The sequence below is a fragment of the Callithrix jacchus genome, chromosome 4 (assembly GCF_049354715.1).
Source record: "Callithrix jacchus isolate 240 chromosome 4, calJac240_pri, whole genome shotgun sequence".
In the NCBI taxonomy this organism is placed as follows: domain Eukaryota; kingdom Metazoa; phylum Chordata; class Mammalia; order Primates; family Cebidae; genus Callithrix; species Callithrix jacchus.
Window position 1 is genome coordinate 10935083 of NC_133505.1, and position 17485 is coordinate 10952567.

Genomic DNA, 17485 nt, shown 5'->3' on the forward strand with positions numbered 1-17485 from the left:
AACATGGTGAAACCCCGTCTCTACTAAAAATACAAAAAATTAGCTGGCCATGGTGGCGCGTGCCTGTAATCCCAGCTACTCAGGAGGCTGAGGCAGGAGAATTGCTTGAACCCAGGAGGCAGAGGTTGCAGTGAGCCGAGATTGTGCCATTGCACTCCAGCCTGGGTAACAAGAGTGAAACCACGTCTCAAAAAAAAAAAAAAAAAAAAAAGACTGCAGTGGGTGGTGATTGTGCCTCTGCACTCCAGCCTGGGTGAACCCTATCTCAGAAAAAAAGGGAGTCACTTAATAATTCTTAAGGTTTTTGCAGAACTTAGAAAGAAAACCTGTTCTTTTGTTCCTATATGGGGACAATGGGGAAAGCAAAGCCCATTTCATATGGGGCAGGGGGTGGGGTGACTGTTGGCATAGACACACATAGCCAGGATTCCTGGAAATGTTTGAGTCTTCCTAAAATATAGGCTTGTTTATTTTTCTTAAGAACTGCCTTTATTAGTGGCAGCCAAAGAAGAAAAACGTAGTGACTGCCGACCTGCCTACAAAATATAAAAGCCAACTCTTCTCATGCATCTTTCTTTCTAGATGCAGCCTCTCTCTCTACTCTCCCATCACTCTGCTCCTAACTCCAGCGTTGGACGCAGGGAGATTATGAAACTAGAGGTTATGTTTTGCTTACCGGGTTGGCACCTTTAAGACAATGACAGGACAGTGTTCCTAAATCAGTATCTTACCCATTAGGAGATTGTACCTCCTTCTCAGAGTCCTTCACCAGGACAGACCTTATGCTTTATGCTGCCTGCCTGGGGGACCATGTTGCAGATGGGCCACTGCAGGACATTCTCTGGGTTTCCTTTACCCCTTTAGCCCGTCCTTCTCCTCCTATAACCCACCCAGCCACCTTGGGAAAAGCAAGGATGTTTTTAACTCTTTCCCTAGCAAGCCCAGTCTCTTACAGCAAGGTTGCTTCCCTGAGGAAATAAGGAAGGGAAGGATGTGAGCAGCTGCCCACAGCCCAGGCACATGGCAGGCCTGGCCAGGAACGAGAAAGAGAAAATGGAGCCGAAGAATAACATCACTAAACTTCTATGTGATAAAGAGAGGTGCCACAGTGCTGAAATATCACTGGAGATACTAATATTAGGAGCCTTCTCCTCTCAGTAACTGGTATTTCTGTAGAAGGGATATTTTCATGTTAATAAGCAATGGTTAGCCCCTTAAAAACAATTTCTAACAGCTATCAGAGTAGAGATGGAATGGCTGGGCTCTCTAATTGTTTGTGGGGTATCACAGCAAAATATTAAATCCTTTGAATTAGCACAGGCTCTGTCATCCTCTTAGAGCATGTTTCTGTCCGAGGAGAGACCCTGGACAGCTACAGTGCATCAAGATGCCTTTGTGAGCATTCCCAGCAGACACACCAGCCACCCGTTCCTAACGTGGAATCTGACCAAGCGTCAACATGGAGGAGGGGAAACGACATGCAAGCACATTGATAACCAAGTAAAGAGGATAAGATGGCATGAACTCTCCTTTTGAGATTCACACATCAAATCAGGCTTGATGTGTTTCTAGAAGCAGCTGTTAGAACAATAATATTTAAGATTATTTTTTAAAGTTCCTTTTAAATATGTGTCTTCTAAAAATCACTGAGGGAAAACTTAAAGATTAGGAAATCTTTTATTTAATATTTCTCTGCCAAGCTTAAAACATATCAAATCTCTCTAAACTGCAAGATTTTATGTTGACATATCCATGAATATAATGCTACAATATATGAATTTGAGAAAACAATGAGTTTCAATAGCTCAGCATATCACTGGGGAAAATGCATTATTATTTACTTGTGGTTGATCAATATTAAAACTGACAATAAAGTTAAAGTCGTCTTTTATCATAAAACCCACCATTTTCTGTTCTCTCTTTAAAAACTGGTGAGATTCATTCTTTTATATATGTGTTTTGTATTTTATAACAGAAATCTTTTTTGGCTTTTCTTTCTTTTGCAAAAAACTTAGATTTCACAAATCATTGCCATGAGCGAACTCACATTTGAATCTAGAAAATGCACTTGGCATTATCCTTCTCTGTTCACATATATTTGAAGTAAATTACATGAAATTGTATTTGAAATACCAAACTGGCATTAATGGAAGCTTTTTTTTGCTCCAGGCACCATTTTAAAATAGATGAGCATAAAAATGCAGTCTGCATCATTAAGTTTATATGAAACTAGTGAGAATAAAAATCACCATGTAAGTTCTAATAAGATGTGTTTTTCATTCCAGTTTAATAACCCAAGACTATATTCATCTTCCAGTATAACAAATATACGAAGAGGAATGTATTCTTTTGTGGGCTTAACATGTTGAGGTTCCCTTTTTCCCCCAAGAAGACAGAGTTTTCTGGGAAGCCGGGTGAAGAAAATTCTTTAATATGGCAGTACAGAGTATTATTATCATAAATAATTAATGTGCACAGCAGAAGAAAGCCGAGCTTCATTAATAATTCTTATTTTTAGTTGGCATAAGCTAGAGGTGCTGTATCTTCTTTCATCCTCTCTATGTCAATTTCCTTGATTTCAATTTAAGAGATGTTAAAAATTTTAAAGGTACGGTACATTATGCAGTGGGTTTTTGTTTTTGACTAAATAACATCCTAGTACTCATTCTTACCTGCCGAGATATTTTTAGAAACGGGCAAAAGGAATGAGGCGGGGGCGGGGGGAGAGTCATGGTAAGGCAAGGTAGAGTGGGCCTTTTATCTTTCATTTCCCTCTGGGACTAGTTAAGATGCTCCTTTGATTAGAACCTCAGGAAATATTAAGAAGCTCTGCCATGAATTTGAGCTCATCAAACTCGCCTGTTTATTTTTCAAATTCAAGGCTGATCCACCTTCTCTATCCTGAAAACACAGGTTCTCCCTGACACAACCTTGCATTTGTGATCAACTAAATCACTTGTCAAAACCTCCAAATCTTTGATAACAGCCATTTGTAATTTATTAATTCAGCCTCTGTCAGGAAAGCAGCTAAGTGTTTCTGATTAGCACAAGGGAGGAAATAAAGAGGCTGCTACCGAGGGCAGCAGGGTTGCACTTCACAAGGAACAATGAGAAGCATGCATGCCATTCCAACTTAGGAGGATGGATGCACAACCCGGACAACTGTGAGAGAGCCGATAAATGTTATTTCATGGGAGAGTAAAGCCAGGAAGAAGGGGCAATCAAGCAAACCTTGGGGAAAAAATAAGTCTGATATGAAACAACTCAAATCATGGGTCTACATATTTTTGTAGCCCTTTCTGCTAAGCACTAGGGCTGAGATTCTTATTTGCAGCCACTGAGCTCTGCCTTGACCTCACAGATATCAAATAGCTTTTCAGACAGTTCAGCTAAGGTGAGGATAGAAATCCAAGCAGCACCTACAATATGATCTCAGATGCTCCTTCATCCATCTCCTGTGTTTGGGATACTTCAAGTGCTCAGTTTAATCTCATTTGCTGGGGTGTATATCGTTGGTCCTAGAAGTCACAGTCATTGCCAGAAGAGCAGGCAATCCAAATGCTTCCTTAGGTTCCCATAGCCCCACCTGGCACTCAAACTCCTCCTGAGAGGCCCACCACGAGCTACGAAAAGATCTTAGGTCTGAGCAAGATCCTCTACTGGCTTCTGGAGTGGATTTTGCATTTCCTAATTAACTGTGAGGCTTGAGATAGACGAGTCTGTGTTGGTAGCCCTGTCTTGGTTCATCAACTGAGAGGACTGGGTAATGAGCAAATGCTTTGCATTTTACTGAGCGCTTATTATGTGTCAGGCAACACGGTACTTGATGAATGCAGGCCATTTATCTAGTCTCAAACCAAATCTTCAATGGGCGAGTTGATAATACTACAGATTAAGTTGTTTTATGTGTATAATGGGCAGGAATTTAGTTTGTGGAGGGGCTAAATAACTTTCTTTTTCCTTTGTCAACTTTTATTTTAGATTCAGGAGGTGCAGGTGCAAATTTGTTACCTGGGCGTGCTGCATGATGCTGAGGTTTGGGATACAAATGATCCTGTCACCTAGGTACTGAAAATAATGCCCAGCAGTTAGTTTTTCTTTCTTTTTGTTTTTTAAATTGCATTTTAGGTTTTGGGGTACATGTGAAGAACATGCAAGATTGTTGCATAGATACACACGTGGCAGTGTGATTTGCTGCCTTCCTCCCCTTCACCTATATCTGGCATTTCTCCCCATGCTATCTCTCCCCAACTCCCCACCCCCTGCTGTCCCTCCCCTATTCCCCCCCAACAGACCCCAGTGTGTAGTGCTCCCCTCTCTGTGTCCATGTGTTCTCATTGTTCAACACCCACCTATGAGTGAGAATATGCGGTGTTTGATTTTCTGCTCTTGTGTCAGTTTGCTGAGAATGATGGTTTCCAGGTTCCTGTCCCTACAAAGGACACGAACTCATCGTTTTTGATGGCTGCATAATATTCCATGGTGTATATGTGCCACATTTTCCCTGTCCAGTCTATCATCGATGGGCATTTGGGTTGGTTCCAGGTCTTTGCTGTAAACTGTGCTGCAAGGAACATTCATGTGCATGTGTCCTTATAGAAGAACATTTTATAATCCTTTGGATATATACCCAGTAATGGGATTTCAGCAGTTAGTTTTTCAATTCTTGCCCCCACTACCCTCCCTATCTAGTAGCCTCCAGTGTCTGTTGTTGCCATCTTTATATCCATAAGTTCCCAATGTTTAGCTCCCTCTTATAGGTGAGACCACACAGTATTTCATTTTCTATTTCTATGTTAATTTGCTCAGGATAATGGCCTCCAGCTGTATCCATGTTGCTGCGAATGACATGATTTCATTTTTTAAATGGCTGTATAGTATTCCATGGGGCATATGTATCACATTTTCTTTAACCAATCCACCACTGATGGACACCTAGGTTGATTTCATGTTTCTACTATGGTGAATAAGGCTGCAATGAACATGTGAATGCATGTGTCCTATTAATAGAACAATTTATTTTTCTTTAGGTAGATACGCAGTAATGGGATTGCTGGGCCAAATGGTAGTTTTGTTTTAAGTCCTTTGAGAAATCTCCAAACCAGTTTGCATAGTGGCTGCACAAATTTACATTCTCACCAACAATGTATAAGCATCCCCCTTCTCTGTGGCCTTGCCAACATCTGTTGTTTTTTAACTTTTTAATAGTCATTCGGACTGGTGTTTGATGGTAGCTCATTATGGTTTTGATTTGCATTTCTCTGATAATTAGTGATGAGTATTTTTCCATGTCTTTGTCAGCTGCTTCTAGGTGTTCTTTTGAGAAGTGTCTGTTCATGTCTTTTGCCCATTTTTAAGTGAGGCTATTTGTAATTTGCTTGTCCTAGTGTTTAAGTTTCTTATAGATTCTGTTTAAAGATATACGTTGAAGAATTCCTTATAGATTTATAGACCTTTGTCAGATGCATAGTTTGTGAATTGTTTCTCCCATTCCGAAAATGGTCTGTTTACTCTTTTGCTGTGCAGGAACTTTTTAGTTTAATTAGGGCCCACTTAACAATTTTTCTTTTTGGCGTGATTGCTTTTGAGAGCTTAGTCTTAAATGCTTTCTCAAGTCCCATATTCAGAATGCTGTTTTTGAGGTTTTCTTTGAGAATTATTATAGTTTAAGGTCTTACATTTACATCTTTGATCTATGTTGAGTTATTTTTGTATTTGGCGAAAGGTAGGGGTCCAGTTTTATTCTTCTGCATATGGCTAGCCAGCTATCCTAACACCGTATTTTTGAACAGGGATCCCTTTCCCTATTGCTTATTTTTGTTGACTTTGTTGAAGATTCAATGGCTGTAGGTGTGCAGCTTTATTTCAAGGTTCTCTATTCCGTTCCATTGGTTTATTTGTCTGTTTTTGTACCAGTACAGTGCTGTTATGGTTACTGGAGCCTTGTGGTATAGTTTAAAGACAAGTAGGCTGGGTGCGATGGCTCACACCTGTAATCCCAGCTCTTTGGGAGGCTGACGTAGGCAGATCACAAGGTCAAGAGTTTAAGACCAGCCTGGCCAATATGGTGAACCCCATCTTTATTAAAATATATAAAAATTAGCCAGGCATGGTGACCTGCCCCATAGTCCCTGCTACTTGGGAGGCTGAGGCAGGAGAATTGCTGGAACCTTGGAAATGGAGATCGCAGTAAGCCAAGATCACACCACTGCACTACAGCCTTGGGGAAAGAGCGAGACTCTGTCTCAAAAAAAAAAAAAAGACACGTAATGTAATCCTTTTGGCTTTTTTTTTTTTGCTTTTTCTTATGATTGCTTTGGCTATTTGGGTTTCTTTTTGGTTCCATATGAATTTTAGATTAGTCTTTTGTGAAAAATACTTTTGCTAATTTGACAGAAATAGCACTGAATCTATAGATTGCTTTGGGCACTATGGCTATTTTAATTATATTGATTCTTCAAATCCATAATATTTAATATTTTTCCATTTGTTTGTGTCATCTGTGATTTCTTTTAGCAGTGTTTTGGAGTTCTCCTTGTAGAGATCTTTCACCTTTTTAGTTAGATATATTTCTAGGTTTTTTTTTTTTTGGTAGCTGTTGTAAATGGAATTGCATTCTTGATTTCTCTCACAGCTTAAATGTTACTGGTGTATAGAAATGGTACCAATTTTTGTACAAAAGATGTTGAATTTTATTTAACGTTTTCTCCGTGTCTAATGAGATGATCATATGGTTTTTGTTTTTAATTCTGTTTATGTGGTGAATCACATTTATTGATTTGCATATGTCAAAACCAACCCTGCATCCCAGGAATGAAGCCTGCTTGATCATGGCAAATTAACTTTTTGATTTGCCGTTGACTTCAGTTTGCTAGCATTTTGTTGAGGATTTTTGCATATGTTCATTAGGGATATTGGCCTGCAGTTTTCTTTCCTCATTGTGTCTTTGCCAGTTTTTGGTATCAGGCTGATGCTAGTTTTGTAGAATGAGTTAGGGAGGAGTTCCTCCTCCTTAATTATTTGAAATAGTTTTAGTGGAGTTGGTATCAGCTCTTTTTTTGTATGTCTGGTAGAATTTGACTGTGAATCAGTCTGGTCCAGGAATTTTTTCTGGTTGGTAGGTTTTTATTACCAATTGCATTTCAAAGCTCAATATTAGCCTGTTTGGTGTTTCAATTTCTTCCTGGTTCAGTCCTGGGAGATTGTGTGTTTCCAGGAAATCATTCAATTCCTCTAGATTTTCTAGTTTGTATGCATAAAAGTGTTCATAATAGTCTCGGAGGAGCTTTTGTGTTTCTGTGGAGTAAGTCGTAATGTTACCTTTGTCATTTCTGACTGTGCTCGTTTGGGGCATCTCTTTTTTCCTTTGTTATTCTAGCTCTCGGTCTATCAATCTTGCTTATTTTTTCCAAATAACCAACTTTTGCTTTGGTTGATTCTTTGTACAGATTTTGGGGCCATAATTTTGTTCAGTTCCACTTTGATTTTAGTTGTTTCTTTTCTTCTGCTAGCTTTGTGGTGACTTTGTTCTTGTTTTTCTAGTTCCTCTAAGTGTGATGTTAGAGGACCATCATTAATTTGAGGTCTTGTAAGTTTTTGAGCTAAGCATTTAGTGCTATTAATTTTTCTTTTAACACTACTTTTGTTATATCCCACAGATTTTGATACATTTTGTCTCTTTTCACTTATTTCAAATAATTTTTTTATTTCTGCCTTGATTTCATTGTCTACCCAAAATTATTCAGGAGAAAGTTGTTTAATTTCTACATAATTTTGTAGTTTGGAGAGATCTTTTTCATATTGATTTCTATTTTTATTTCATTATAGCATGAGAGTATGGTTGGTTTAAGTTTGATTTTCCTGAATTTATGAGACTTGCTTTATGGTCAAGCATGTGGTCGATCTTAGAGTTGGGTCCATGTGCAGATGAAGAATGTATATTCTGCAGTTAATGTGTGAGGCATTCTATAGATGTCTGTTAGGTCCAATGGATCAAGTGTCAAGTTTGAGTTCAGAATTTCCTTCTTAGCTTACTGCCTTGATGATCTGTCAAATGTTACTAGTGGAGTGTTGAAGTCCCCTACTATTATTTTGTGACGAAGTTTTATTGTGGGTCTAGAAGCACTTGTTTTATGAATCTGGATGCTACAATTTTGGGTAAATACATATTTACGTTTAAGTCTTCTTGTTAAATTGAACCCTTTATCATTATGTAATGCTCTTCTTTGTTTCTTCCTACCATAGAAATAGGGACCTCTGCTCTTTTTTGCTTTTTTCTTTTTATGTTGTAGATATTTCTTCAGCCCTTTACTTTGAGCCTATGTATGGGTACTATGTGTGAGATGGGTCTCTTGGAGAGAGCAGGTGGATAGGTCTCATCTTTTCATCCAGTGTGCCACTCTGTGCATTTTACGTGGGGTATTTAGACTATTTACATTCCAGGTAAATATTGTAATGTGAGGTTTTGATACTATCATGAAGTTGTCAGCTAGTTGCTTTGTAGTTCCTATGGTGTCTTTGCTTTACAGGGTCTATGGGCCCTGTGCTTAAGTATGTTTTTGTGGTAGCAGGTATTTTTTGTTTGTTTCTTTGTTGTTTTTTTTTTTTTTTCATGTTTAGAGCTCCTTTTAAGGATCCTACAGCTGGTCTGGGGGTAATGAATTTGCTTAGTGTTTACTTGGCAGGAGAAGATTTTAGCTCTCCACTTTTGAAGCTTAGTTTGATAGGATATAAAATTCTTGTTGGAATTTATTTTCTTTAAGAATAGTGAAAATAGGCTTGGAAGGTTTCTGCTGAGACATCTGCTTTTTGTCTGTTGGGATTCCCTTTGTACATGATCTGCCCTTTAATTCTAGCTGCCCTTAAGATTTTTTATTTAGCATTGACCTTGGACAGTCTGGTGACTATATGCCTTGGTGATGTTCATTTTGTATAGTATTTCACAGGTGTTCTCTGGATTTCTTGCGTCTAGAGGTCTACCTCTCTAGCAAGATTAGGTAAGTTTTCTTAAATTATTTCCTCAAATACACATTTCTAAGTTGTTTACTTTTCCTCCTTCTCTCTCAAGAATGCCAACAATTCATAGGTTTGGTCACTTTACACAATTTCATAGTTCTCAATGACTTTGATCATTTATAAAACATTCTTTTTCTTTGTTTTTGTCAGCCTGGGGTTAATTCAAAAGACCAGCTTGAAAGCTCTGAAACTCTTTCTTCTGCTTGGTCCAGTCTATTGACAAATCTTTCAATTGTACTTTGAAATTCCTTAAGTGAGTTTTTCAGTTCCAGAAGTTCTGATTGATGCCTTTTCAAGATACTTATTTCTTTCCTTATTTTATGCATTGCTTTAGAAGTTTCTTTGTGTTTACTTTCCACTTTGTCCTGGTCTTATTGGGCTTCCTTGCAATTCATGCTTTGAATTCTTTGTCATTTCCGAGTTTCCATTTTGGTTAGGGACTGCTGCTGGAGAGCTAGTGCAATCCTTTGGTGGTATCACTACATTCAGATTTTTCATGGTGCAGAATCTTTGTGCTGGTTCCTTCTCATCTGGAGAAACTGGCATGTCTAATTTTGTAATCATTTTCATGCAGTTAGGATTTTTCCTTTTTCGTTCCTTCCTTTTTTCAGTCAGTTACCATCATGGGAACTGCTTGCCGGCATTCTCCTCTCTGGGATCTGAGGTGTCTTTCACAATTCTGGTGGATTCCCATTTTATTTCTTGAATTAAAGATCATAAAGATGATCTTTATGTACTATCTTGCTATTTCCAAGTGGTTGAGGCACACTACAAGCTTCTAATCTACCATCTTGAAAAAAAAGGCCTAAATAACTTTCTGTAGTAGGTCACATGGCCAGAAATATTTGTCAAGCTCAAAATAATAGATTTGGCTTTTACTTTTACTATATATATATAGATATATATATAGAAACCTATATATCTGTGTAGATATATATAGATAGGTAGATAGATATACAGAAGCCTATATATAGAGAGAGATATAGATAGATAGACATATAGACCTATATATATACATAGAAGCTTATATATATGTATCTCCAAATATATATATTTATGTGCACACACACAGGCTTACGTTTGTATCTGTACTTTATATCTTATATACATACGTCTATCTACCTATAACATGTAAAAATTAGTTGTGTTTTACATCACTGATCCTCTATTAATTCACCATTAGCCAAATGTTAGGTATCTTGAAGTCCCTTTCTCTCATAGACCATTCATTTAGACTGCCTTTCTCTGCCATGAACTTGGTGTGCTCTCAGTGAATGCAAGATTAATCTTAATGTCAATAGGAGATAAACACTTATGGAAAAGTTAATCTGATGTCAAAAATATACATAATACCATGAATTCCAAAGTGTGCCCTCAGCACCTCCTCCAACCCCAGCATCTCTGCCCCTGCATCAGTGGGCAGTTCTCCTCCAAGAATGGGGCCATCTTCAGCCTAGGCTAGAGGTCTATGGAGCATCAGCTGCCTAGCACCAGGAAGTTGCACCTGGACAGAGAGCACACAACCTGTTTTATGATCAGTCTCTTCTTTTTATTTTTTGAAATGGATTCTTGCTCTGTCTCGCAGGCTAGAGTGCAGTGGTGCAATCTCAGCTTACAGCGACCTCCGCCTTCCAGGTTCAAGCGATTCTTCTGTCTCAGCCTCCTGAGGAGCTGAGACTAGAGGCATGCCCCACCACACCTAGAAAATTTGTGTACTTTTTAGTGGAGATGGGGTTTTGCCATGTTGGCAAGGCTGGTCTTGAACTCCTGACCTCAAGTGATCCACCTGCCTGAGCCTCCCAAAGCGCTAGGATTATAGATGTGAGCCATGGCAACTGGCCTAAGCCCAGCTTCTTCTATCAGGTGGCATGCTTGCTTTTCTAAACTTAACTGACTCTGACCCCACAGATTCTGAACTTTACCAGTGGTCTTCTGGTTTTTGCAGGTGTCCAGCAAACACAGGTCCTAGACTGGCAATATTCTAAACTCTCTACCCCAAACTGTTCTATATCATGACACTTTCTTCCCACTTCTTCCAGGAAGGCCTGCGGATTGGAAGTTGACCTCTGGCTGAGCTGGGTTCCTGAGCTAGACTACACATTCCTTGGCATCAGGGGATGGTTCCTGTCTTACTCAGTGCTTGAAACATAGTTGGCCTTTAATAATATATTTATATGAATGAATACATGACTGAATAAAGAGTGCACTATAGAAGATGCCCAATCCATCCCAGCTGGCTGGTCAGTGGGTCTCCAGCTCCTATCCCTATCTCATCAGCTTGATACTATTATGACTGATTCCTGAATGGTGTCGATTAGGAATAAATTGGGGTCTCCACTCTCTGGAGTTGGCTTAGCCACTGTGGCCCTCCTCATTGGAAATGGTCATCCCCTTACACAATGCCTGTGGTCAGAGCACCTGTTCCATACTCCTCTGTTCAGTTCACTAAGCACAGAAAGTGCCCCTGGGCTAGGCACATTCTATGCTTAGTGTCTCTATTTAGACTTCCCCATCTCTCCTGTTCAGTAACAGAGCAAGATTACATGACCCTGCCTTGGTGATATTTTAGAATTTCCATGGCAAAGATTCTAATAGATGAACACACCTGTGTTTTAAATGTGTATTTGCTTCAGAGCCACAAGAAATACAAGTTTTTGTTTACCGCTCCCAGGGTCAGTACTTGGCAAAAAAGAAAAACAATATAAGAGGTGAAAGTTGCTGGTCTTAGTGTATGAACTGAAAAACAAACAAACATTGTGGCTGAGTTCCACCCTGCCCTTGCTTTCTCTGGCCTAGACATGATCATTGCATTGCTGAGATTTTATTACTCCCAGTAAACTTGTGGTTGGAAATCAAGGGGTTGATCTGGGGATGGGTGTTTGTACCATACGTGAAAGTCCTGACCTCGGACACATGGGAGTTATGAAAAAAGATGTATTCTGAATACCAAAGTCAAACCACGGGGGGAAAAAACAATGCCAGGGAATGCTATTATAAGTGGGAAATCTTGTTTAACTCAGTAAAACTTTTCTCTGATTTTGTTGGTCAATGGCATATAGTACTCAATAAAACATGTATTTAATAAAGAGCATTTGTCTAGTGATTGAGAAGATGGACTGAACACCTAAATTGTGAGAGTTCAAATCTGGACTATGCCTTTCACGGCTGTGTGATCTTGGCAATTTATTTAACTTTTCTGTGCCTCCATTGCCTCATCTGTAAAATGGGAATATTTTTAGAATTGTGGTGAAATTAAATCTATCTGTCTATACATTAAAACACTTCTATCTATCATCTATCTAATCTATCTTTCTATCTATTTTCATTAAAACACTTAAAATAGTGCTTGGCACTTAGAAAATACTCTATAACTATTTGGTATTATTTTTTATTATTTTAATTATACTTTTAAAGGAATTAAAATATAGCACAATTTCTATTTAAGATTGTATAATCTTTCTTGGATAACAAAAGCAGAGGCATCCACACTGGTAAATGTGTTAGTCAAGGAGTTGACATCAGTGTAAGCCGCACCTCGCTGCATAATGTAAATTAGGAATGAACATCCCAGCTTTGCCCAGGGGCCATCCAGCTTGCATGAGATCAATCTGGACCCAAACATCAATTTACTAATTCACAGTGACCATCATTTGCTACCAAACTGAAGGCTATATTGCATGGTTCCATCAACTTAATCTCTTTTATCAAGAAACTGAACTAAGATTTCATGGCTGATCAGTGCATATGGGGTGTTGAATGTCCTGTTGGTCATTTCTGTGAGCGGAAGTGTCTTAGGGAAATGCCACAGCTCTTCTGGCATCTTGGCGATTTTTATCTTTGCACTGGCAAAGAAATAATAAGAAAATTTTACTCTGCACTCTGTTTCCTAGATTGCATTTAGATCCACACCTCTAGGGTCCATTTGCTATGGCAATACCACTTCAGATGTTAACCTAGAGACTGTTCTCCCAAATAGGTTACCATTTCACATGTACACCGACTGAAGTTTCACTTCAGCAACACTTAAGGGAGTCCCTTAATCCCCAGTATCAGAATGCTCCCAGAATCACACTTTGCAGTCCTACAGTAAGGAGAGTTTTCTTCTCTTCAAAAGTGTCCCCTTCTGACATTTCCTGGTGCTGGGTGTCTGCTCTGGTTGCCATCTGACTTTTTGGCTGGTAGCCTATTCTCCTCTGTCTGTCGTCATTAGAGGTGTCGACTATTATTTTGCTGGTAAACTCAGAAGTGCGATTTACTAGATTATTTTGGTCAACAAAATGCCAGCTAGACTAGATTTACTGTATCTTTTGAAGTAGTCAATAAAATAAGATACTCTAAGCAAGATCAGAAAATGGCTTACCGAAGAAACAGGCCTATGAAAGTAGACGAGGGACATGTCATTCTTCCAGTAACTTGGGCCTGATTATTATTCCACTTGCTCGATTCCAGCAAACAAAGAAATATTCTAAGTACCATCTCCCGTTTTTTAAAAAAGTTCCAGATTCCAGAAACTTTGTTCCAGAAAAGATGTAGTAAAAATGGGGTGTTAGCAATATCTGTGTCCTAAAGTGTTTCGTTTTTGATTAAAACATATCACACTCGAGAAATGATTGAACAACTGGTTGGAAGTCACAAAAATATTAACTGTAATGAGCTCATTTAAATAGAAACAGACGTGCTACCCCGCTGGTCGTCAAAAGTTTTCAAAGACGGTTTCTCTCGAGTAAGCAGGGTCCTGCAGACTGCATCCATCTGTCTTCATGAAAGAGCATTTTCCGTACTCTGGGAGGAAATGCTCCCGTAAAAACACCATTTGGAATTATTGATCTCTTGATCACTTGTAGATCTCAGTGGGAAATCAGAACAGCAATGGGCTCAGACAGGAATCACCAGTGCCAAGAACATTTTTTTTTTTTAACTTGGATTAATAGGTGGCTGGAATGAAATAAAGTCATATTTATTAAGAGGGAACAATTTTCTCTTCTCTCATTGAATCCCATAACAGGATTTTTCTTGTTTTCCCAAAGGTCTTCTTGTTCTTCCCGTATCGTAGTGAAAGATACGGCCCTTTATTCCCAGTTCCTAAATTCCTGGTCTGTTTCTGAGGATTCACACGCTGCAGCTAAACGCTTAGTGGGGCTTTTCAACATAAATTGGATGTTCTTGCTTAAGTATTTGTCGCTGGTGAACTAGAGACTAGGGACAGCATAAGCACTCCTAAGAGCAATTGTAGGATACTTGACCAAACAATACATGTTATGTTGTTACTGTTTCCCCTAAACCTAGACCACAAAATTCCAGGGAAGGAAGGGAGTTTGGGTATCAAATTTATCCCTCTCTCATTTTCCACAGAAGAGTTTAAGGCACAAAAAGTGAAGTGAGATCTTGTACTTCACATTCACTTTTTCTTTAGGGAAAATATCTCCTTATTTGGTGATACAGAAGTCTGACTTTGCGAGACAAATGTAACGAGATCAGTTTTGAGATTGCTGACAAACAACCCTACTGGGTTATCGTTAGGGACCCTCTTTTTGATCATATATAAGTCTCTAGTACCTAGAGGTTCTCAGAAACATTTGTTGAATGACGAAACCAAGGAAAGACTGAGTTTCGTATCGCAATTACAAATAAGTTCACGGACGATGGTGATGTATGAACATGTGTGAAATCATGTTACATTTCAAAAGGAAAAGGCAAAATAGTACACGCCCAACAATCACAAATGTGTACAAATGTGCTTATGAATGTTAGGAAAACACAGGATAGAATTTGAAATGATGGATGATTTCGCGTTCTCTAAACTGTTATTTAAATTTATGTGAGAATGAATTTGGCTTCAGGATTAAGTCGCTAGCTTCATTGCAATGACCACTGCTTTCCTTCACATTTTCTCTTTCCATTTTGCTTCAGAGGCATAGATTGAGGGTAAACAAACTCACTGGGACAAGCTTTGCTCTGGGATGTTGTTTTTGAGGAACATGAAAGAAAATTTGTGCGCAGAACCTGATACACGTGTTCATCCGGTATCTGTCCCCATCAGCGAAGTAATTCATGGCCTGACTTGTTAGCTGCCTTTCTGCCCTTTGACACTCCAGAGAATGGTTCCCACTATGAGGCTCAGCAGACATATTTTCCCCTGAGTCAGCTCAGAGCTCAAAGGAAGCAGTGTGTGCATAAGAGCTTCTACAGGAGCCTGTAATCCCAGTACTTTGGGAGGCTGAGGTGGGTGGATCACGAGGTCAAGAGATCGAGACCATCCTGGTCAACAAGGTGAAACCCCGTCTCTACTAAAAATACAAAAAATTAGCTGGGCACGGTGGCACGTGCCTGTAATCCCAGCTACTCAGGAGGCTGAGGCAGGAGAGTTGCCTGAACCCGGGAGGCGGAGGTTGCGGTGAGCCGAGATAGTGCCCTTGCACTCCAGCCTAGGTCACAAGAGCGAAACTCTGTCTCAAAAAAAAAAAAAAAGAGTGTCTACAGGAAACACGACTGATCCCTGTGTCAGCCCAGAGCAATTCCTGGGTGCTGCTAGACCAAGGAGGGCCTTGTGTGAGCCTTCTTCTTATCCAGGGCTCTGTTCACCTCACCTGTTCAAAGACTCACTTTTAGCCACTTCTTTCCATTCAGATGCTAAACCAACACAAAAAACAAAAGAACCTTTACATAAAATAAGCCACAGTCAAGGAAGCTTTTTAAACAGAGCCAGGCACTGTTAAGAAATTAATAATTGGTGGAGAAGAAAGATGGGCTCAGTTTTTAAGTACTTTCCATCTTAGATATGGTGGCTGCCCTGGTTTTGTCTGCTTGGCATAGGGCTGTCTATGTCATAAAGATGAAATGGGGTTTAGTGGGATGAGGACCCAACAATGTTTGAGAGACTGGCTGGGGGAACAGCCTCCAAGGCAGACCCATTCAACCGGCTCAGTCATTTCCTATTTTTAATATTAAAGGAATATGGAGAGAAACGGGACAGAACATAGTGTTCTGGGAAACCAGTAATCAAATGGCCTAAAGCTAATGTTTACTTTTTGGAATGTTTTACGAAGGCATTACTTGGAGATGTAAAAAAGAGAGAGAGCGAGCACCTAATAATAGCCTTTCAGTCCGGGAAAGAGAAAAGCAGCACAGACATGATAATTGAATTTGGTTTGGATGGTCAAAATCTGTGTGATCCTACAGCTGTATTTTCTAAACCATCTGCCTGACTTTTAATACATGTTCTACGTTTTGTTTCCTTTGCCCATCGCTGCATTTGAAAATGGCTAATTACCTTACAAGCCTGTTCCATTTTCCTTTGCTTCTGTTTTTTTTTCTTTTCCCTCTTACAAATGAAGATGCTCAGTCTTCATTAATTCTCAGTCCTCAGATCTCTCACCTTGCCTTCAAAGCAGGCCAACAGGGGATTTGGGTCAAAGTAAACCCTGAAATAGTTTTTGTGGAAAAAAATATGAGAGAAAAATAAATAAGTCCAGCTTCATCCCCCAGGAACTGAGGTTGATGTCTGTTCGCCCTCTACCCCACATAATCCAATCTGGTGCGTGAGACAGGCGAACCCAAGGAAAGGTAGAGTTTTTGTCTCATTTCAAGTTTAAATGCCATTGGAATTCTGCAGCCTGGATTCCAAAGTTGTGGTATAATTTTACTTATAAATTCTGAGTCCTGATTATGTTTTGTATAAGCATGTATGTCCCCAAACCCTTGTTGAGGTCATCCAAGAGAAGAATCTCTCTGTGTCTCATTAGAGGTTCATTTAACCTTGGATTGCTATAAAGAGAAGTGCCATGCCCTTGCTGTAATTTAATATTGCTCTCTAATGTTTATATTATGAGTTCTGGACATCTGGGAACTGGAATTGGAAAATTGGTCCCATACATGTAGACTTGCTATATTAAGAAAATTTAAAAATCTATTTTAGTTGGACTTATAAAAATTATTTGTGCTTGTCTTCTTTACTCTGTGTTTTGGCAGACCAGAATAGTAACTCTTAATATTTTAGTAAAATGTTCATAAAGTATTTTTACATGTTTTCTTCCATGTGACCTACACAATTGCCTTGTGAATTAAGACACTAACTTTAGAATCCTGAGGCTTGGGTAGGTAAATTGAGTTCCTCACTGAAAAAATGGCTCATAAGAGATAGAGCTGGAGTGAAGAGCCACTCATACATTCGCTCACTCTTTCACATACAGTCATGCGCCACATAGCAATGTTTGGTTCAAAAATGGACCGCATATGTGACAGTGGTCCCATAGACTATGATGGGACTGAAAAACTCCCATTGCCAGCCTCCAGAACCGTGAGGATAAGTTTCTGTGATATAAGTCACCCAGTCCGTGATATTTTGCTATGATTAATACACTCACAGTGAGGAATGAGGATCATGATTCAGAGCGAGGCACTGAGACCTGACTTCATTTTGTGCAAAGCCTGCCCCACCATTATCTGTGGTGGGTATAGGGTAGTGGTTTCT